Here is a 24,237-nt window from a genome sequence, read left to right as displayed (position 1 = left end):
TATGTCTAGCGACGCCCGTGCCTCCTGCTCAAAACGGATTGGACGTCTAGCGCCGTCACTGGCACTGAAAGATGAGCGCTCACGGTTGGGCTTCCTAGTCAAAATGAATTGAACGTGTATCCTTGTCAATGGCAGGCAATTGGTTCATAAATCAAATCCGCAAAGTCATTCTGGAACTCTGACGATTTTCCTTAATTAGGCAGAAAGCCGTGAGTTAATCATCAAGATTCTCTTGGGGTGTTATGTTACTTGACTTCCTCCGCCTGTTGGAAAGGTCGAGGAGATAACTGCCACGCCGCCAGGGCATGAATGAAACTGAAAAAAAAAAAGAAAAGAAAAAGATGGCAATTTTTTTGAATAAGAGTGTCCTTAGGTGAAGGGAATTGATGGCTTTTTTGTGCAGGTTTGTTTTCATTAGGCTACTGAAAAGTAGTGTTGCACTCATCCCATTTTTTTCCCCCTCTGAGCACTAATTGTTGCATAAGCACACTTGAGTGTAAGGTTATTGCTATCATGGCTTGGTTAAACACTTCTTAATTCATTGTCTGGTTAGACGTCCAATCCATTCGTAGTGGGAGGATTGGCAGAGAATGAATGAACCCTCCCACTTGAGATGGATGTCTACTAGTGATTAATTGGAAACACGAAAATACCTTTTAATCACAAAATGGCATCAGGGCGGCCATGTTGGTAGGGACGACGTTCCCATCAAAGTCGGTGTCTGCCTATGACAGGATAAAAAAGGCTTGAAAAGCATTCTTACATGATATCAGAATAATATTTTGAGACGATTCGACCGTATACAACAATTTAGCAAAGCGCAGATGACTAAAAATTAGTCTTTTAATCTTCCGTTTAGCCCCTGCCTGTTATTATAGCGCTCTACCGTCCCCAACAGGAAGATGACGTCGGCAGGGTCATGGTTTCATCTGATTTAGAATTCAACCCATTGAGGGCAAAAAATGCCACATGGCAAAGAAAAAATGCCACATAGCAAAATCCATTTTGCCACTTGGCGAAAAAAATGCAACATGGCAAAAAAATGCCACATGGCAAAGAAAAAATGCCACATGGAATAATCCATTTTGCCATGTGGCAAAAAAATGCCACATGGCAAAGAAAAAATGCCACATGGAATAATCCATTTTGCCACATGGCAAAAAAATGCCACATGGCAAAGAAAAAAAATGCCATATGTCAAAATCCATTTTTCCACATGCCAAAAATGCCACATGGCAAAATCCATTTTGCCATATTGCAAAAAAATGACATGGAAAAAAATGCCACATGGCAAAATCCATTTTGCCACATGGCAAAAAATATTTGCCACATGGCAAAATCCATTTTGGCACACCGCAAAAAAAATGCCACATTGAAAAATCAATTTTGCCACATGGCAAAAAAAAATTGCCACATGGCAAAAACAACTTTGCCACATTGCAAAAAAATGACACATGGCAAAGTCCATTTTGACACATGGCAAAAAAAAAAAAATTCTTCCTCATGACAAAAAAATTTTGCCACATGACAAAATCCATTTTGGCACATCACAAAAAAAATGCCACATTGCAAAATCAATTTTGCCACATGACAAAATTGCCACATGTCAAAAACAACTTTGCCATATTGTAAAAAAATGACATATGGAAAAAATTGCCACATGGCAAAATCCATTTCGCCACATGGCAAAAAAATGCCACATGGTAAAGAAAAAATACCACATGGCTAAATCCATTTTGGAACATGGCAAAATCCATTTTAGCTCTGAGCAAAATCCATTTTGACATATGGCAACAAAAAAAAATCTACAAAAATTTTTGCCATATGGGGAAAAAAATTCCACATGGCAAAAACCACTTTTGGTTGTCGCTATGTCTCCTTATTTTTGTACTTAATTTCATAAACATGACATATAATACATGTTTTTGGATTTTGAGGTTTAGGAGTTATTTTTCGGGGTACTTAAAGGGTTCATTCCGACTTACGCGAAACTTGTTCGTAACCAGGGGTCAACCTGTACTCGCCGATACAGATGATGTCATTCTATTTCTGTATTGGTAACGATACCAATACTAGTATTGGTATTGGTGCAACGCTAGAGTCAAGATCTGATCATGTGATTGGGAATCGGGCCGATGGCGCAATTTTGGAATCGGGTGAAAAGGACTGGGTTTTTAATTAAAAACTATATTTGTTTTTCTGCTTCATGCTCGTACAGCCTCTCACCCTAGCTCCTTCTAAGCAGTGTGACCAAACTGTTTTTCTTGGTCACCAGTGCAGCTGGAATTTGGTACTTAAAAGTAAATCATGATTGACAGGTTTGTAGCTTTGATCTGGCCCGAGACATCTCGGTAGCTCTACGATCAAATGCATAAATGTGTTAATAATCATGTGTGCGTACTATGGAAGTTGTACATGCACCCTGTGTACCATTCTAGGACATGCCACATACACATTTCCAACAAAAGCATGGACATGTTAAAAAGTGTCCAAACAAAAGCAGTCAAGGTGATGTTGAGTCTCACATGGAGCTCACAAGCGCGCACATCTGCACAAGAGGCCGACGCCAACATCCGCTCATCCAGCTGGAAGGATCCGACAGTCCAAGCCATCCAAAAAAAGGGATTCTTGGCGGGGTTCTTATTCCTGAGCCGCGATTGGCGCGGGACGCCGAACAGGTACGCGGCTGGCCAACTCCATTATTGTGTCGATGAATAAACCGAGGCCGTCCAGATGCCTGCTGTTTGTTCGTCTCTCGAACGCAACCCGCTCGCTTGCTGCTCCGCATTTTGCAGTCTCCCTCCCTGCACTGACTAGTAGAAGTCCAATCCACTTGAAGTGGCACTTCGGCAGCGAAGACGTGTCACTCAAACGGTGGAATCTGGATCATCTCCATTTTTTTCGCCGCTGCCATATTTTGTCACGCGCTGTTTTTAAAGACTCGTCTTCTTCTGAAGCTGCATTTGCGGCGCCGAGACCTGCCACGCGTTGTTTGAAGAGAGTTTAAGTTGTTTATATTTAGCGGTGTCAGGACAACTCGCGTTACAAGGGAGAAAACACAAACAGGAAGTCGGCTGGCTGTCAGCGCAGTACAAGCCCAGCTCAAAGGACTCGGGAAAGAAAAAAATACATAAAAATCTCATTGTTGGCAAAAAAATAATCATTGAAGAAATGAAAGATACTCTGCTGGCCAAAAGTATTGGCACCCCTGCAATAATGCTCAATTTTTCCCAGTAAATGATTGCAGTTACAAATGCTTTGGTAGTAATATCTTTATTTATTTTGCTTGTAATGAAAAAACACAAAAGAGAATGTGGGAAAAAAATCATTATCATTTTACACAAAACTCCAAAAATGGGAGCAAAACATAGCAAAGGTTACTATCTAGTTATTGCAATATCCACAATACCGCTGTGTCTAGTTAAGTTTAGTGTAAAGAATTGAGCGAGGGCGACTGTCCCAAAAAATCTTAGGTCACACTATGTGAAGCTTAATGTTTTTTTTTTTTTTTTTTTTTTTTTTTGAATGAAAAAAACCATGAAAAGTAAAACCATTTACTTTGCCAAGTAACTAATTGCATTCAGGTAACTTTGTTGCTTTGTTGAGTTGCTAACTCAATTATTTTTGGGGAGAAGTCATTTGTAACTGTAATTATTTACTCTTCTTTTTTTTTTTAAAGTAAGATTAACAACACTGGTCAGATGAGACAAATGTAGAGCTTTTTGGGAAAAGGCATCAACATAGTTTACAGGGGGGAAAAACGAGACCTTCAAAGTAGGGCTGTCAAACGATTAAAATTTTTAATCGAGTTAATCACAGCTCAAAAATTAATCGTAATTCAAACCATCTATAAAATATGCCATATTTTTCTGTAAATTATTGTTGGAATGGAAAGATAAGACACTAGAGCTGGGAATCTTTGGGCACCTAACGATTCGATTACGATTCAGAGGCTCCGATTCGATTATAAAACGATTATTGATGCACCCCCCTCCTTTTTTTTTCTCTTTAATGTTTTGTACATTAGTTCCAAAATTGTTCAAAAATACTCTCAGGCTAAACCACACTACTATTTCAGTATCAAGTTCACATATAGCAGTAAACAAATATACAAAAATAACATTAAATAAAAAACTCCAGTCCCCATTCTGTATCAGCAGCTTTAAACTACATGCAATTAATTTAATGTTGTGAATCAACCATTAAATTTGTTAGAATTGCTCCCGTTTTTCCATAAGTTCCCTTTTGTCTACTTTCGACATGTGAAAGTTTTAAAACTATTTTAAAGATAGATTCAAGTCAATATTTTACCAATTTAGGAGTATTTTAGATAAAAAGTTAATTAGGTTTGCTTGGAAGGTTCGCTACAACAGCCTTGCAGGGAAGTGTACTGCTTTAAGATGGCGGCCGTTTATAACGCCCGCATCTAGCTTTTTGTAGATGTGCTGCTAACACTACCAAATCTATATAGCATCTAGTCCTATATAAATGATATCCACCGTAACATTATATGGATGTACTCTGGAGCAGCTTTTCGGCAGCAGTCAGGTATGTTGTTGTGTTTTTTTTTTTTTTATCTCGTTGCATGAGTTGAGCTAGAGCCGTGAGTTGAGCATTGGCATTACCCGAGGGGCCGGGTAATGGGAAGCATGATGTTTAGCTACTCTCGCTCCGTTCCGTCCCGAAGACCGCGCGGCGCGCTGAGTGTTGTGTACTTCCGCTTTACTTCGCATATTTCAATAATCGGAATTTGGATGTTTGTGAATCGTTCTCGAATCTTCCACGGCCGAATCGCGAATAATCTAAGAATCGGAAATTTTGCACACCTCTATAAGACACGACGGATATATACATTCAACATATTGTACATAAGTACTGATTTTGTTTATTATAACAAATCGACAAGATGGCATTAACATTATTAACATTCTGTTAAAGCGATCCATGATAGAAAGACTTGTACTCATATTTATCTTTTAAGAACTACAAGTTATAGAAATTTTATATTAAAACCCCTCTTAATGTTTTCGTTTTGATAAAATTTGTAGAATTTCAAACAAAAAATAAACTAGTAGCTCGCCATTGTTGATGTCAATAATTACACAATGCTCATGGATGGTGCGGAAACCCATAAAATCAGTCACACCCAAGCGCCAACAGAGGGCGACAAAACACAAAAAAACATAAGTAACAAATAGACATGACACATTTTAATCTGTTCGAGCGCGGCATGTGCGTTAATTGTGTCAAATATTTTAACGTGATTAATTTAAAAAATACCGCCCGTTAACGTGATAATTTTGACGGCCCTTTTTCAAAGAAAAGAACATGGTCCCCACAGTCAAACATGGCGCAGGTTCCCCCATGTTTTGGGGTTGCTTTGCTCGCTCTGGTACTTGACTGCTTGACCGTGTGCATGGCATTATGAAGTCTGAAGACGACCAACAAATTTTGCAGCATAACGTAGGGGCCCAGTGTGAGAAAGCTGGGTCTCCCTCGGAGGTCATGGGTCCTTCAGCAGGACAATGACCCAAAAGACACTTCAAAAAGCACTAGAAAATTGTTTGAGAGAAAGCACTGGAGACTTCAAAAGTGGCCAGACCTGAATCCCATAGAACACCTGTGGAGAGATCTGAAAATGGCACCCTTCAAATCTCAGAGACCTGAAGCTGCTAGCCAAATAAGAATGGTCTAAATTCCAGCAGAGCATTGGAAGAAACTCATTGATGGTTGTTTGCAGTTATTTTGTCTAAAGGTTGTGGTACCAAGTGTTAGGCTGAGGGTGCCAATAGTTTTGTCTGGCCCATTTTTGGAGTTTTGTGTAAAATGACAAAGATTTAATTTTGCAATCATTTTGCTGGAGAAATTGAGCATTATCTGAGCACTGTATGAATGAATCTTGAAATAACATTTTTTTAGGGCTGTCAAAATTATCGCGTTAACGGGCGGTAATTAATTTTTTAAATTAATCACGTTAAAATATTTGATGCAATTAATGCACATGCCCCGCTCAAACAGATTAAAATGTACAGTACAGAGTAATGTCTGCTTGTTACTTGTTTTTTAGTGTTTGGCGCCCTCTGCTGGCACTTGGGTCCAAAGGATTTTATGGGTTAGTACCATGAGTGAGCATGGTGTAATTATTGACATCAACAATGGCGAGCTACGAGTTTATTTTTTGATTGAAAATTTTACAAATTTTAATAAAACGAAAACATTAAGAGGGGTTTTAATATAAAATTTCTATAACTTGTACTGACATTTATCTCAAGACCTAGAAGTCTTTCTATCCATGGATAGAGAATGTTAATAATGTTAATGCGATCTTGTTGATTTAATGTTATAATAAACAAATACAGTACTTATGTAGCGTATGTTGAATGTATATATGTCTTGTATTTTATTTTTCCATTCCAACAACAATTTACAGAAAAATATGGCATATTTTAGAGATGGTTTGAATTTTTAAGCTGTAGTTAACTCGATTAAAAATTTTAATCGTTTGACAAGCCTACTTTTTAAAAAAATTTTAGCACTGAGCCTTTTTAGTCAGTGGTTGGACGCAAGTTCTAAAATCTTGAAGCAAATGCCGTTTGGCTGATTCCTACATCAGTATTCCTAACAGAAGTCTTCTCTGTTTTTTAATTGAGCCTCAGCGTATCCCCACGAGGTTCTCCTTCCCACTGGGCATGGCGCCCGTTGCGTTTCTTCCTTCACCTGGCCGTCGCGGAGCGAGCAACACAAGTCGGGATTCACGGAGGCGACAGCCGGCTGAGAAATCCCACACTTAAGTCCAATTAACGTGACGGGCCGCGCCGATCCGAGCGAAACAAACGCTCCGTCGTTCGGGTACAAACCGGAATGACGACGGGACATCTCCATCAATTTTTAATGCCTTTCACCGGTAGCGCCGGCCGCATGACAAAACGCTGCGGCTGCACTCCAATAATGCCGCGACTGCACATTTTCTACCGCCGGAATCAAAGGAAGAAACAATCATCGATTCCTCCCATTTGTGTCCATTTACAGCTCGTCGCTCGGGTTTTGACGGGTGCCGCGTTAAGGCTAAAAGGCACTTTGATGGCGACCCGCAAATCATTTGATGGCTTTCGTGCTCACTTTTTACTCCTTTTGATGTCGAACCCGAAGAGCGCCGGCTTTAATGGAACGGACGCCGCTAGATGCTAGGGTGACGACGGTAAGGAGTGGAAATTTCAAAGTGCTGCTAAGTGCTAACTAAGATTTTTAGGGATGTCCCGATCGCATATTTTTGCACCCGAGTCGGTCACGCTATTTTTAAGCTTGAAAACGATAAACCGATACGACCGGATATCCGGTTTTACAGGTGAGCGATACAGCTGTATTGATAATAAAGTTACCATTCGACAGTAATTAGCCATTAAATATTCAATGAACCGATAGTAGAGATAGAATTTGGCTATCGCGAGCACAAGAATCGGCTTCTAATGCCTCGTTCAATGCATTGCTTAATGGGATAATTTAGCTTTTACGTCACATTCTGCGCTTGTGTCATTTACCACACAGCGCACTTAGATTGAGACCGCACGCATGATATAATATGGACAAGCACAACTCACGGTCGTGGTTGCCTCAACTTCCCATGCATTTCGGCAGAACCGCTACTAGTCGCCGTCGTTACCCGATCGTCACGGGCGTGTCATGACAACGCGAGAGCTAACAAAACCACTGTAACGCACGCTCCGTAGCGTTTTCTTCACAGCCCAAAACGAAACTAGTAGTGGCAACGATGCAACATGCTAAAGCAATGGACAGTTTGAGCACCGACGCCAGCGACGTCCAGCGATTGATTTTCAACGCACCCAGGAAAACAAAAGTCGGACTTTGAAGTGAGGAAGGCAGCCAGATCTGTTCGCATGGGACAGAGCGAGTGTGAAGTATGAAGCGGTACAGAGATCGTGAGTTTTTAACCCTGAAAAATAACCCACTACAATGGTGGAAAGGGCAGCATGACCCTCTGGAGATTTTTTTTTTTCGATGAAACGCAGTCTACTTAAACATGAACATGTGGATTAGTTGATCTTCCTCAAGAAAAAATCTGCCCTTCAAAAAAGATATGGACAGTGATGAGGAGTAAAAAATGTGGAAACACAGGCATAGGTGAAAGACTTTGCTGTGTGTAAGGTTAAAGTAATGATTATTGACCTGTCTGTCTAAAATGCCATATTTTTATTCCCCCAATTATACCAGCGGTAAAGCATAATTTATTATTTATTTATAATAACATTGCAGTTTTAATTATTTTTTTCTAGAGCTGCTGCATGTAATTAATAGTTTTTGTTTGTAAGATGTTTACGTTGAAAGTAATTGAATTACTGCACTTTATTGTCGTCTGTCACTGGAGTTTTATTATCAATCCCATTCAACAAAATGACGGTCATATAGTAAGCCTTAAATTTTTTTTCCATTAAAAAATATAACATTAGTATGAAATTTTGTTGTTTTCTTTTGCTATTAGAAATTTGGTCTTTTTTTATGTTTAAAGTACTGTACGAACACACACAGCAAATGTTTACTATCGTATCATTTTCACTCTGTATCGAACCGTATCGTTCTTAAACTGTATCGAATCGCTCGGCCATAAAAATATCATTTTTTAATCGAATCGTAACCTGTGTATCTAGATACATATCTATCTTCATGCCAGAGATTTCCAACCCTAGTTATTTTGAGAAACTGCCGATACCGAGTCCTGATCCGATACCGCTTTGGTTTGACGCTGCCGAGAACAGCCTATCACCTACCCAATAAATTGCTACAGCACACTTCAGACTGTGTCCCAAGTTTAACTATGATTTACACATTTGTGCCTTTGATCGTAGAGCTACCGAGGCGTCTCGGGCCAGATCAAAGCTGCAAACCTGTCTTAGTAATATTAAATAGCATTATTATGTAAATTAGAATCATATTTTGAGACAATTCGACGATCTACAACAATTTGGCGAAGCGCAGATGACGAGAAATGAGTCTTTTAGGGGCCGTTTACATGGCGACTCTCCGAGAATACGAAAAATGTCACTTTTGCATTTGTGTCTTCATTTGAACAATGTCGCGATTCCGCATGAAAACGATGTAGTATTCATGTCAGGCCCTAGGGGGCAGTGCAGATTTACTGGGCGACAGAGAATGATGCACTTTGACCCCACCAAGCTCCCTCAGCCCGGAAAAAAAATATGCCCGCCCACTTGAAGCAATGTCATTTTTCTTTTGTTCAAAAAGGCACAAAAATTGAAACGTTCAACATATTTAATTTAAAAATATTAATAAAACAGTAATTTAAAGCCGACATTCCGCCATATTTGCGGTTTTTAATGTTTAGTAGCACCGCTGCGCACGCCCAATGTGACGAGTACGAGTGCTGACGTTAACGACGCGGTCTCGCGCCGCAGGAGCCTTTGATATGCATGCCGAGGAAGCCCCCCTCAACCCCCCGCAATCGGATTCTTCCACTTTGGAGGCAGGATTCAGAATTTTTCGTCTTCGCCGACACCATATTCACGTGAGGCGAGTCCGCAACTCAGTCATTGCGTCTTTGTGTCGCAGAGTCGCCATGTAAACTGCCACTTAATCTGTTGTTTAGCCCCGCCTGTCATTATAGCGCTCTAGCGTCCCCTGCTGGATGATGACGTCGGCAGGGTCATGATTTTATCTGCTTTATGAAGGAATCTGACCTTTTAGCCAGATTACCAGAATCGCGCCAGCCGAACCACCGGACCCGCGCTGCCGCAGATCCAACGACCCATGCCAGCGAGACCCCAATAATCCGACCAAAAGGCCAAACTCTGTGTGTTCACCTTAGTCTTAACTCGTTGTACTGACTCCATTTTGAAAGCTGGAAGAAGGCTTCGAAACACAAGTTGACAATTTATTCGAGTCGACAGCAATCATACAGCACAGAGGGACCCAGGCGAGGATCCAAGGTCACCATTAGGAGTGGGAACCTCTTGGTACCTCAGGATACGATACGGTTTGCAATACAAAGCTCGCGATAACGATAATCTGACGATATGACGTTACAACGATTATCGATACATTGGTCAGGAAATCATTCTAGTTTATTCTAAAAACAACTAATAAACAGAAAAACAAGCTTCCGCTGTGAATTGGAATGAGTTTGTCACGAGTAGATGCCCAATCCAGTTGAACTGGGAGGGTGGCAGCTGCCATCCCTCCCACTTCAAACGGATTGAACGTCTATGGCCGACAGTAGCAGCCAATGCCAGACAATGAGGTAATTTTGGGCCATTTAAGGTCATTTACCTGTTGATTTTCAGTTACTTCCTGTTGATTTTGGGGTATTTTATGGGTCACTTCCTGTTCATTTTGTGTTAGAGAACAAGAAACGACCTGGAAATGCCCTAAAACATTGACACCTTTTTAAAATGATATCTCGATTCTTGCAGGAGCATATCCATAACCTTTTGGGATACAAAGTATCACAATATATCAGCATTACGATATTTTGTCACATGCCAAGTCACCATATCACAAGTCAACAAAAGGTTGCTGAGAAAAAAATGACAGCGATTAGTTAAATATTCAGTCTTTTGAAGGCTCTCCCGGGGCGGGCTGTTGGCAGAAGAAGGGTGTGTTTGGGCGTGGTTTAGGATTATTGTCTGTTAGTGGATTGGACAGGAGGATTCAGGAGTTACTGTTGTCAGGGCAACGAGGGTTGTGGATTTTGCCACCTCAGCGTCAAAGGGGCTTATCAGTCGTGTTATCAGTTGGATGTCGGGCGTTCTCCGGTGTTCCTTGTGTTGGGACAGGACGTCCCGCCATTTGTTCTGGAGTGTCCGGGAGAACTCATTGCGAGAGTTGGTGGTGCAGACGTGGTCTCGTCAGTGTCAATCTTGCTCATTCACTTGCATGAAGCACACGTTGGGCTTCCGTGATAAGAAGGCATCATGTATCTCTTATGCCCTATATTCTGCTTCTTTTCCTTAAAGTACGGTATAAGTGCTATTTATTTTATATTGGGTGTTAGAGTAATACAAAGAGCCAGTAAATACGAGAAACAATCCTATTCCCTGATTGATTGTATTAAGTGTGTTAGAGTAATACAAACAGTCGATCGGTAAATACGAGAAAAGATACTCTTTCCCCGATTGATTATATTAAGTGTGTTAGAATAATGCAAACAGTTAAACGTTGTCTACGAGAAAAGGTACTCCTTGAACAGGAACTTTTTGAAACCCAAAAGGGCTCACACGCCTCTCCCTGGTGCAGCAACAAAAGCCTGCAGCACATTGGGCTGGCGTGATGCGAAAAAAACCCCGAAATAATCTGCAAAATCAGCTGACCCCGTAGTCGTTTGCATACTGTAGTATTGGCTGTATACTGAAGATGATTAGCCTGCTTACGTCACATTCTTTATCAAACCAGGAAATGACTCACTTTCATGGCACGGGATTAAAAAAATTGAACAAATATATCGATCGCTTCCACACGCATCCAAGCAGTCCATTTCTTTCAGGAGCGTAAAATACCGCGTGAAATATGAAATAAACATGCTTTTTGCTGTCATAGGCACTTTAAGTACCAAACAGCGGCTGCGTTGGTGACCAAGAAAAAAAAGTTCGGTCGCACTGCTTAACATGAGGGAGGGTGAAGCCGAAAAACATTTTTTTTCCCATCAAAAACACAATCCTTTTCACCCGATTCCAATCCTCGGAAAAATGGCGTCAGATCATGTGATCGGATCGGGACATCTCTAATGAAAACAATGTAATCATAGCGATCCACCAAAGTCTTCCCAAACAGAGCGATTCAAGTCATCTGGTGAAAATTCTTCTATTTTTAATATCGCAGTATTATTGTAAACCTCCTCCAAAAGTCAGTTTTCTGACATCCTTCTGCTGTGAATTTCAGTGAGTTCAAAAATTAAAATATCACTGTCGAATAAAATGTACATAGCGTGTACGCACACGTACGTATGTGGCACACACACACACACACACATTCTCTTGCTGCTTAAAAGTCTGTTCGGCAACACACTTCATCTGTGTCGGTGTGTGTGTGTGTGTCAGCACATTTTCTCTTTCCATTAGCAAAGCGCAAAAACATTTGGCGTGACAAACGCGTCCGCCGGCTAGCGCAGCGGCCAAAGGTTAATCAAGCCCGATTGGCTCGTTTTTTCGGTGCAAAGGCCGAGCCCCGCGGAGCCACGCTTGTTGTCGACACATGAGGGACGTCGCCGACGATAACGTCACCCAAAACCATGCTAACTCATTTAGCACATATGCCAGAATTTACATTTCTTTTGTTGACGATGCTAGACTCGCGTTGCGTGCAATCATCCTTCTGCTGTGAGTTGATCACTATTTGAGGTCTATCATCGTCGATGGTGGTGAAGGAGTTACCATTAGTTCAGGTGACTTCATATTGCCATTTATATGGCCAATTTTTTGAAAGACAGCGAGAACCAAAAGTGGTATTTGCCACGTAGCAAAATGGGTTTTGCTATGTGGCTTTTTTTTTTTTTTTGCCATGTGGCAAAATGGATTTTGCCATGTGGCATTTTTTCTTTGCCATGCAGAATTTTGTTTGCCACGTGGCAAAATGGATTTTGCTGTGTGGCATTTTTTTGCCATCTGGCAAAATGGATTTTGCCATGTGGCTTTTTTTTTTTTTTTTGCCATGTGGCATTTTTTTTTCCTGTGAGAAAATGGATTTGGCCATGTGATTTTTTTTTTTTTTTTTTTTTTTTTGCCATGTGGCAACTTTTCTTTGCCATGTGGAATTTTATTTGCCATGTGGCAAAATGGATTTTGCCATGTGGCATTTTTTGCCATGTAACAGATGGATTTTGCCCTGTGGATTTTTTTAGCCATGTGGCAAATGGATTTTGCCATGTGGCATTTTTTTTTTTGCCATGTGACATTTTTTTTCCCATGTGGCAAAATTGATTTTGCCATGTGGAATTTTATTTGCCATGTGGCAAAATGGATTTTGCCATGTGGAATTTTATTTGCCATGTGGCAAAATATATTTTGTCGTGGCATTTTTTGGGGGGGGGGTATGTGGCAAAATGGATTTTGGTTTGTGGCATTTTGTTTGCCATGTGGCAAAATGGATGTTGCCATGTGGCATTTTTTCTTTTCCATGTGGAATTTTATTTGCCATGTCGCAAAATGTATTTTGACATGTGGCGTTTTTTATAGGTATGTGGCAAAATGGATTTTGGTTTGTAGCATATTTTTTTTTGTTTGGTATGTGGCATGCACGTCTATGCCATTAACGGCTATGCACGTTCAAATTTTCTTTTTAAATGGCAAAAAAACATGTGGCTGTGATTAATGACTACACACTCACTATTGGAGCGCATTGACATTCAACTGGCACCCAAGTCAGGCTATGCCATTGACTGCTGTGCACGTCCAAATTTTCCATTCATTTTGAATGGCAGAAAAATGTGTGGCTGTGATTTTTGACCATACACTTTACATTACAGCACATCCATTTTGCCACATACCCCCAAAAAGAGCCACATGTCAAAATACATTTTGCCACATGGCAAAAAAATGCTACATGGCAAAATCAATTTTGCTATATGGCAAAAAACATGCCACATTGCAAAATCATTTTTGCCACATGGGGAAAAAAAATGCCACATGTCAAATCAATTTTGCTACATGGCAAAAAAATGCCACATTGCAAAATAATTTTTGCCACATGGCAAAATCAATTTTTCCACATGGCAAAAAAAAAATGCTACATGGCAAAAAAAAAAATGCCATGTGGCAAAAATTAAAAAATCCATTTTGCCACATACCCCAAAAAAATTCCACATGTCAAAATTTTTTTCTACATGGCTACAAAAATGCTACATGGCAAAATCTATTTTGCTCCATGGCAAAAAAATGCCTCATGGCAAAATTTATTTTGCTACATGGCAAAAAAATGCCACATGCCAAAATCAATTTTGCCACATAGAGAAAAAAAATGCCACATGGCAAAATCCATTTTGCCACATACCCAAAAAAATGCCACATGTCAAAATACATTTTGCTACATGGCTAAAAAAATGCCACATGGCAACATCTATTTTGCTACGTGGCAAAAAATGCCTCATAGCAAAATCAATTTTGCTACTTGGCAAAAAAAGTCATATGGCAAAAAAAAAAATGCCACGTGGCAAAATCCATTGTGCCACATGGCAAAAAAAATGCCTCGTGGTTAAAAAAAAAAAAGCCACATGGCAAAAATCCATTTTGCCACATGGAAAATACCACTTTTCGCTCTTGGACCTGCTGAATTTTTTTTCTTGGATTAAAGGTTTTCATGCTACATTTCTACTATTTCAACTCCTTTTATCACTCTGACATTTCGCATTCTTTCCATTGAAATGACTTCCTGCTACTCGAGAGCTTCAACACTTTCCGCGCCTTGGCTTGCATACTGAGCTAATTAAAGCGCCATTAATAACCATTTGGCGGTCGCCTTCGACTTAAAAAAAGGACAACAAAACACGGGACGTTAAAGTGCTTAACCCCTGAAAAATAATCAGCCGGATTCACGGGGCGCAATATTTAATCTCCTCGAGTGGCGGGGCCATCGATCGGCGGCGCGAAAGCGTCGCCGGCAATTACATTGATTGGGTGAAGAGCACGCCGAGCGGAAACGCGGACCGACAAGCGACGACGAGTCCCGGCGGGCTGTTGCCAGCGTTACAAACAAGAGTGCTGTGCTCATTTTTCATAGCTTGTAGCGTTATGTCATGTACTGCCATTGACGGCGATAGATGTCTGAAGAATTTTTTTTTTTTTTTCTTTTCAGTAAATTTAATTTAATCGGAGGGTCAGTGGGGAATATGCTACAAAATCAAACGTTTATTTTCATCATCATCATATGCTCGTGTTTAGCCACAACTGGATTCTTTATCTCATTCCAATTCATCCTTCACACAGCTGCTGGAAACAGAAATGTAATTTAATCCATCTGCAGGCTAGTGGGAGATCAGGATTTTATGACACTGTGCCCTGGTCCTCATGGGAAACACAGTCTTGCTCAAGGCAAAACACTACCGCGCTTTTCCACCGGCGTCACTAATATCAACCAAACCTGAATAGTTAGCTCGTGTTGCTTTAAATGTAATATTTGATTTTTATGTTTGTTTTTCTTTTAATATGATTTTTTCTTTAAAAAGCAATTGAATGATTTGGTTCTGGTTTGATTTAATTGTATTTCATTTATAAAAACTAAACATACATTAAGCAGTCAAAAGGAATTTGTTAATGGCTGCCAATGAGTGAATATTTTTCTGCAAAAATTATGCGAATGGGCCCGATATTCAATGGTGATCAGATCGGGGAAAACCGATTCATTTGAATTGTTTGTAATGGATTCCTATTTGGGCTGCCATCATTTTCCGCACGTGCTGGATTTTGTACACGTAGGCGTAATCACCTTTGCATACTTTACATACATGCCGAGAGTGGAGTCTCATTTAACGTTAATCTCCTGGATTAAAATGAAAAGATGACGCCTCTTGTAGATTTCCCCCCAAAAAAGAAAATCCTTCAGAAGCAAAGTCGAGTCAAGGACAAAGATGAAACAATTAGCATGAGCGAGTTGAAGTCAAGATGCGCAAAGAATTAATCTTTTGCCGCCTTTATTAGTTTGCCATTAAGGACATCTCGCTATCAATCACAATGTTGCTTCATTATCTGGCCCTCTGCCCTGTGCGCCACATCTCATTGTTTTTCGGAGAAATCAAGGTCGAGCGCGCGTGCCGACGATAACCTTCACGTTTTTTTTTTTTTTTTTTTTTCAAGGTATTTTTCTCCAATTGCTAAATAAATGGCGTGGTCATGACAAATAACAGTCTTGTGCTAAATAGAATATGAATTATTAAAAATGCATTTATTCAGTACGACACGGCAAAATTACTCCATAATGGTCAAAACTATCGACTTCTTGCACCTCTCGAACGATGTTTTATGCCTCTGGAATGCTTCCGGCTTTTGTCATTTCCCCGCCACGGCTTTGGAGAGCGTAAACAAAAAAGGATGCGTGACAGCTAGCCGACATGCTAACCCGAACCGAGCGGCGTTTCAAAGTCTTATTCTCGCCTTTCGAAGTGGCAAATCACAAAACTAGTTAGTCAACGATCATCTGATTAATTTTGCGATTAATCAACACATTTGAATCGAGATTAATCTCAAAATTTTATCTGACTATTTTGTGATTAATCTATGATGACAATGGCTCTGAAATATGATCATTGTCAGTGAATGAGTATACAGTGGTATGAAAAAGTATCTGAACCTTTTGGAATTTCTCACATTCCTGCATCAAATCACCATCAAATGAGATCTGATCTTTGTCAAAATCAAACTGATGAAAAAACTGTCTGCTTTAACTAAAAGCACTCAGACATTTAAAGGTTTTCATTTTGTAATTAAGATTGTATGCAAACAATAACAGGAGGGGGAACAAGAGTAGGTCAACTATCACGTTTAATATTTTGTGCCCCACCCCCTTTGGCAGCAATAACTTCAACCAGGCGCTTACTGTAGGTGCAGATCAAACTTGCACATCGATCAGGACTAATCTTGGCCCATTCCTCTCAACAAAACTGCTGTAAGTTCAGTCAGATTCCAGGGATGTCTGGCATGAATCAATGTCTTTAGGTCATGCAAATGCATCTCAATGGGGTTCAAGTCTGGACTTTGATTTGGCCACCGAAAGCATTCTGAAGTTGATTTACTTCTGTGTTTTGGATCATTTTCTTGTTGCAGCATCCATCCTCTTTTTAGCTTCAACTGTCTGACAGACAGCCTCAGGTTTCCTGCAAAACCATTGAATTCATTCTTCCATTAATGATTACCAAGTTGTCCAGGCTCTGAGGCAGCAAAACAGCCCCAAATCATGATGCTTCCTGCATGGTTGGGATGAGGTATAGATGCTGTTCCATTCTCCCTCCACACATGACGTTGTGTGTTACTCCCGAACAAAACTTCGGTTTCATCAGTCCACAAAATATTTGGGCAAAACTTCTGTGGAGTCTCCAAGTGCCTTTTTGCGTACATTAAACGAGCAACAATGTTTTTTTAGACAGCAGTGGCTTCCTCCATGGAGTCCTCCAATGAACATCATTCTTAGCCATCGTTTTACATACAGTTGATTTGTGCACAGATATTTTGTACTGGGCCAGTGATTTTTGTAAGTCTTTAGCAGACACTCTAGGGTTCTTTTTTTACCTCTCTGAGTATTCTGCACTGAACTCTTGGCGTCATCTTTGGTGGACTGCCACTCCTTGGGAGAGAAGCAACAGTGCCAAACTTTCTCCATTTGTAAACAATTTCTCTGTCGATTGATGAACATCCAGGATTTTAGAGATGGTTTTGTATCCTTTCCCAGCTTTATACAAATCAACAATCCTTGATCGCAGGTCTTCAGACTGCTCTTTTGACTGAGCCACGATGAACATCAGACAATGCTTCAAATCAAGACATTTCCCACCAGGTGTGTGTTTTATAGTGGACAGGGCAGCTTTGAACCACTCATCAGTGATTGGGCACACACCTGACATAAAATGTTTGGTAAAAATTGGTTTCAATTGCTCTTTAAGCCTCCTTCGGCAGTGCGTTCACTTTCTTATTTTTCCCACTTTTGTCATTGTTTGCATGCTATCCTCATTAAAATATGAAAACATATAAATGGTTTGGTGGTTTTAGTTATAGCAGACACTATTTTCATCTGTGTGATTTTGACAGAGATCAAACCAAATCTGTTGGTGATTTATGCAGAATTGCAAATGAAAATTCCAAAAGGTTCAGATACTTTTTCATACCACCGTATGTAAAGTCCAAACGGATCGCCATCAATGGCAGCCAATGAGTTAAAAAGTCAACAATGCTCCTTTTCATCATAAATCATGAGCGCTAACATCACCCCGGGCGGCGGCGAAACAAGCCCAAAAAAAACTCCAAATGAAGGCAAAGTGATTTTTTTTTTAAGCAAACTCCACTTATGCGTGCAGCGTCTAATTAAAAGAGGCCCGCTTTATTACTAATCATCACGCACAAGCGGCCTTAACGAGCGCGCGGCGACACGCGCTAATCACGTCAGGAAAAAAAAATCCACGAGACGTAAACAAAACCCCGAAAAACTTTTTTTTTTTTTTCCCGACGTATCTGCGATGGGTTTAATTAAAAGAAAAAAGGTTTCTCGACGACGAGCCGGCGCTAATTAGGGAAGCTAAAGCACAGAAGAGGCAGATGTGAGCGTCGGAGGAATTCGGACGCTAAGGACGCCGATACGATGATATCGAGTCTTACTTGTATTGACTCGACAATGTGGCTACAATTTTGTTGCTACCCAAGAGAAAACATTAAAAATATTTTTTTTTTCATCCCGTAGGGCTTCCGCAGCTCATGATAATCTCAATCACTGATTAAAAAGACTATGCAGAGTTGACACTTTTTTACAGGCGACTGCCACCTTTGGCCAAAAGCGTAACTGCAGCCGGTGAAAAAAACGTTTAATAGTCTAGTACTGTATCTTCAAATTTGCCACCTTCTGCTCTGATTATTTTTTGCACAGGCTTGCCATTTGGGGTTGGGACTTTAATTTGTGTTGCACTGAATGAGGTGTCCAAACTTTTAGCTTGGACTGTACATGAATGAGCTCAGCTCCTGTACTCATCTATGCGTAAAGTGAGAAACACAGCTGATGCCGCAGATTCGAAGGAAGTCACCCCAAAGATAGTTGTAAAAAAGACTCGACTCTATAAACAACCTGGACCTTCACAATGAATTTCAGACTAACTAGCTAGCAGTAGCAGCGTTATTTTAGCGCTGGGAATGTAACTTTTGACGGCAAAACAAAAAAGATAAGACGTGCGCAGTGATTGTCTGTAGGGTGGAAGCCAGGTTTTGATTTGTCAAGCACTTTGGTTAATTATTTACATGGGACTTTCTGCTGTCACTGGAAAACCTCTATTTATATCAGGCGGCTACATTCACTAAAAGACTAGCATTGTACCTCGACATATACTAGTATACATAAAATAAACGCTAACTGCACTTTTTTTTTTTTTGCTTTTAACCAAGAATCGATACTGTTTTACGTCCATATCTATAAAGAATTTGGGGATTTAAGCATTTATTGACAAGAATGTTCACCAGAAAAGCTCTGTTTACATCAGGCGGCCGCTAGCTACATTCGCTAACAGACTAGCATTGTACTTCGACATACGTATTTACGTAAAATAAACGCTAACTGCACAGGTTTTTTTTTTTTTTTTTTTTTTTTTTGCTTTTAACCAAGAATTGAGACTGTTTTACCTCCATATCTATAAAGAATTTGGGGATTTAACCCCTTAAACCTGCAACATGAAGCAATTGTCAATCACAAAATTTGAAAAATAAGGTCTTAATGAAACCTTTTTATATAATTTGCAAAGAAAAAAATATGTAATAAGCGCTCTAATATCTATAACCCTTGCTAAAACCTGTTTTTTTTTTTCCTCATGGAACCTGCAGATGCATGAGTTGACTTGCATCCATCATTTTTTTTTTTTTTTTTTTTTTTTTTGAGGAAATATATTTCAAAATTCTGAATTAGTCTCAAAATCATGACATTCTAAGTGTATCAAATGTGATACATTTGGCAAGAAAGGGTTAACCCCTTAATGCCTGCAATATGAAGCAATTGTCAGAGAACAAAGAGAACAAAATTTGAAAAGATAAGGTCTTAATGAAACCGTTTTTTATCATTTGTAAAGAAATTATAGAAAGTAAAGAAACATGACAAAGCGTATGTAGCATTTAGCTTTGACTTTTAGTACAGTGGGAGACAAGGAAAGACCAGTCTGTTTACTTTGCCTAAAAATGTTCGCAGCGGACGGCAGGAATTATTTTTTTCAGCGAAAACATGCTGAATATTGCCAGAAATCCTCCTGCTTTGTCAATGTTGAATAAGTAAACCAGCAACCACTGTCAGCATCATTTAACGTGGCATACCTAGTTGCTCAGTGCAAAATAAACCCACACCATAACAAAGGAGCTGATACTGTCTGCAGCAAAAATAAAAACTGTCCCTCCATCCAATGACACGGTCGTTTTTGTTCTATTAATTTTGTTTTTTTTTTTCGGTCTAATTGTTTGGCATATTATCCTGATGAGTTAATGTTGCTAATCAATTTGAATTCATTATTATTTATTGATTTTATTAAATTTTAATTTTCAGTATCAAACGGTCAAAAAAAGTAAATGTAATACTTATAATAATAAGAATTTTATATACAAATCATAATACAATATATTTATAGTGGCGGCAGAGAGTTGGGGGGGTGCGGAACGTTTGAGTCTTCCTGTGGAGGGCATAACAGAAAATAATTGAGAAGCACTGGTTTAGGATAATCTTCTATCGCAGTCTGGGCTGTTTAGTTCGTGCATCACAGTTGCTGAGTCACCGTTACTGGGGCAACCGCAGTAGGAGATTTTGCCCGCCTCAGTGTCAAAGGGGCTCTTGGAGTCTTGTTATCAGTTGGATATCAGGCGTTCTCTGTGTTCCTTGTGTTGGGACAGGATGTCTCGCCTTTTGTTCTGGACTGTCCGGAAGAACCGACGTGGAGACGTGGGCTTGAGATGTCTTGCCTATCACCTGGTTGTCAGCGTCAATCTTGCTCAGTCAGCTGCATGACGCACACGTTGGGCTTCCTTGATAAGAAGGCGTCATGTGTCTCTTATGCCCTATATTCTGCTTGTTTTCTTTGAACTATGGTATAAGTGCTATTTATTTTATATTGGGTGTTACAGTAATTCAAACAGTCAGTATATACGAGAAAAAATCCTATTCCCTGATTCATTATTTTGTGTTAGAGTAATACAAAAAGTTGATCGGTAAACATAAGAAAAGATACTATTCCCTTCAACTGCCATTGAGAGGCTCAATCCATTTGAAGTGGAAGGGCTGGCGGCCAACGTTACGTGACAAAAAATTGATTTTCTGTGCGGAAAACGACAGCGAAGGGTCGCTAAAAGTGGCGAGCGAGCGACGTGTCAGGAAGGAGCAGATTTCCTCCCCGGGGCCGGCGGAAAAGGCGAACAGGTGCGGCGTCAGATTCCCGATGTTAATTAGGTTTGTCGGCGTAAAGAGCTGCTAATTTTGTTTGCCGGCACCGGCGGCGTTCCCAGCATGCTTTGCCCGCGTATTATGCGGGGGGGAAAAAAGAAAGTGGGGAGCTTTTGGGGGAGCCTCAATGGAGCTTTAATGAGCCAGACGTTTGCCGCACAATAACTCTGATTGCCGCTAATACGCAATTAGCATTCCCAATGACGTCTGTCTATGCATTCGAAACCGTTCAAGGCCTGATCAATTCAGTGCACCCTTTTATTGTTATTTTTTATGAATTCATTTATTTTTAACTTTATTGACCAACATTCATACAAAGGAGGAAAGTATTGCTAAACATTGCTTGCGACTGAGGTTTTATTCCAAAAAAAAAAAAAAAATTTTTTTTTTAAACATTTTCAAAGGATAACATCTACATTTGAAAATAATTCATTAATAATTAATTATCTATGCAGTTCATTAGGGGTGTGCCATCTTAGGCACCCCACGAACCCTAATCTGTTTGATCGGGGCATGTGCGTTAATTGTGTCAAATATTTTAACGTGATTGATTTAAAAAATTAATTACCGCCCGTTAACGCGATAATTTTGACAGCCCTAATATATATATATATATATATATATATATATATATATATATATATATATATATGTACACATTTTTTAAAATCATACTTTGGGGGGAAAAAAGTGAGAATAAACATGTCTTATATGCATCTTTTTCCAGTGCTAGATCTGAATAAATACACTGAGCACACACACACACAAAAAAAAGGGGGGTATGTGCAACTTCGCAGTTTTTCACTTATCGCAGCGGGTTCTGGTCCCTATTAACCGCGAAAAATGATGGATTACTGTACACTGTGGTCATGATGAGTCATCCAGTCTTTCCAAACAGCTATTCAAGTCGTCTAATAAAAAAATCTTTTAAAAAATATTGCAATATAATATCACAATATATCGCAAACCCCAAAAAAATCACAGCAATAGTTTTTTCCAATATCGTTCAGGCCTAACGGGCGGTAATTCATTTTTTAAAATTAATCACGTTAAAATATTTAACGCATTTAACGCATGCGTATTGTTGAAATTTGCCTCCCCAGACAAGCCGCACAGAAACAGCGACAGCAGAACAAATGTGCCGATGCTGCCTCCGCACGCGCCAACCGGGAAGGCGGAACTTCGCGCGTTCATCTCTGACATTAACCCTTTGTACTGACTCCATGTTCCAAAAGTTTGAAAAAGACTCGCCGAAAGCAGGTCGACAATTTATTTGTCGACAATGGTTTAAAACAAGGCAAAAACAGACGACGATTTATTTTACATTAGGTGTGTTAGAGTAGTGCAGTCCTACACTGAATATGAGAAATGATACTATTCCCTGATTGATTATATTACGTGTGTTCGAGTAATGCAAACAGTTAGACCTGTGTTCAAGGGCACGGAGTATGGTCTGCCTAAACTATAGTTAGATGAATGTGTTATACTAATGCAAACAATTATATGGTGTGTGCGAGAACGGCACCTTTTCCCTTCAATATTAAAGTGTTTTTTAATACAAAAAAAAGTCAACCTTCAATGAATTATATCAGCTATGCACTCAATACTTGGTCGGGAATCCTTTTGCAGAAATGACTGCTTCAATGCGGCAATCAGCCTGTGGCACCGCTGAGGTGTTATGAATGCTTTGATAGTGGCCTTAAGCTCATCCACAGTGTTGGGTCTGGTGGTTCTCAACTTCTTCACAATATCCCACAGATTCTCTATGGCAGGGGTGTCAAACCAATTCCACAAAGGGCCACAATGGGTCCTGGTTTTTGTTCCAACAGATCCAGCACAAACAGTTCAATCAATGAGGTTTTAGCTAAAATAAGCAGCACCTGACCGCAATCAACTGATTACACTTGTAAGACACCAGATTGGTGGAAAGGTATTCATCTCGTTTGGTTGGAATGAAATCCAGTACCCACTGCGGCCCTTTGAGGACCGGTTTGACACTTGTGCTCTATGGGGTTCAGGTCAGGAGAGTTGGCAGGCCAATTGAGCAGAGTAATGCCATGGTCAGTAAACCATTTACCAGTGGTTTTAGCACTGTGAGCAGGTGCTGAAAAATGACATTTTCATCTCTATAAAGCTTTTCAGCAGATGGAAGCATGAAGTGCTCCAAAATCTGATAGCTAGCTGCATTTGACCCCCTTGATAAAACACAGTAGACCAACACCAGCATCCCAGACCATCACAAAACGTGGGTACTTGACACTGGACTCCATCTGAAAAAAGTACTTTGGACCACTGAGCAACAGTCCAGTGCTGCTTCTCTGTCACCCAGGTCAGGCGCTTCTGCCGCTGTTTCAGGTTTAAAAGTGGCTTGACCTGGGGAATGCGGCACCCGTAGCCCATTTCCAGCACACGCCTGTGCACGGTGGCTCTGGATGTTTCTACTCCAGACTCAGTCCACTGTTTCTGCAGGTCTGGAATCGGCCCTTCGCCGCAGTCTTTCTCAGGGTGCGGTCGACTCTTCTGGTTGTGCAGCGTTTCCTGCCACACTTTTTCCTTCCCACTGAGGTGCCTTGATACAGCACTCTGGGAACAGCCTATTCGCTCAGAAATTTCTTTCTGCATCTTACCCTCTTGCTTGAGGGGGGCAACGATGGCCTTCTGGACAGCAGTCAGGTCGGCAGTCTTGCCCATGATTGCGCTTTTGAGTCATGAACCAGGCTGGGAGTTTTTAAAATCTTTCGCAGTGGTTTTGAGTTCATTTGTTGATTCGGATGATTAGGTTAATAGCTTCTTCATGATATGCTCATTTTTTTTGAGCTCGGGATTTTTCTTTTTTCCCCTGACTTTTTTGCCAAAATCATCAATATTACAACAATCAAAGGCTTGAACTACTTCAGTTTTGTGTAATGAATCTTAAAATATATGAAAGTCTAATGTTTATCAGTACATGACAGAAAATAATGAACTTTATTAGAATATGATAATTTTTTGAGAAGGACCCATGGAATGCAAGTCAAATCACCGCCTGTAGCGTTTTCAGCACCGGGGACAGCTCCTCTCTTTTCCCCCTCTCACTCTGTCTCTCTCTCCAACTCCCCCCCACCCCGTGGCGGCGTC

This window comes from Corythoichthys intestinalis, chromosome 20 (assembly GCF_030265065.1).
Source record: "Corythoichthys intestinalis isolate RoL2023-P3 chromosome 20, ASM3026506v1, whole genome shotgun sequence".
Taxonomy (NCBI): domain Eukaryota; kingdom Metazoa; phylum Chordata; class Actinopteri; order Syngnathiformes; family Syngnathidae; genus Corythoichthys; species Corythoichthys intestinalis.
Note: the sequence above shows the minus strand (reverse complement) of the source record.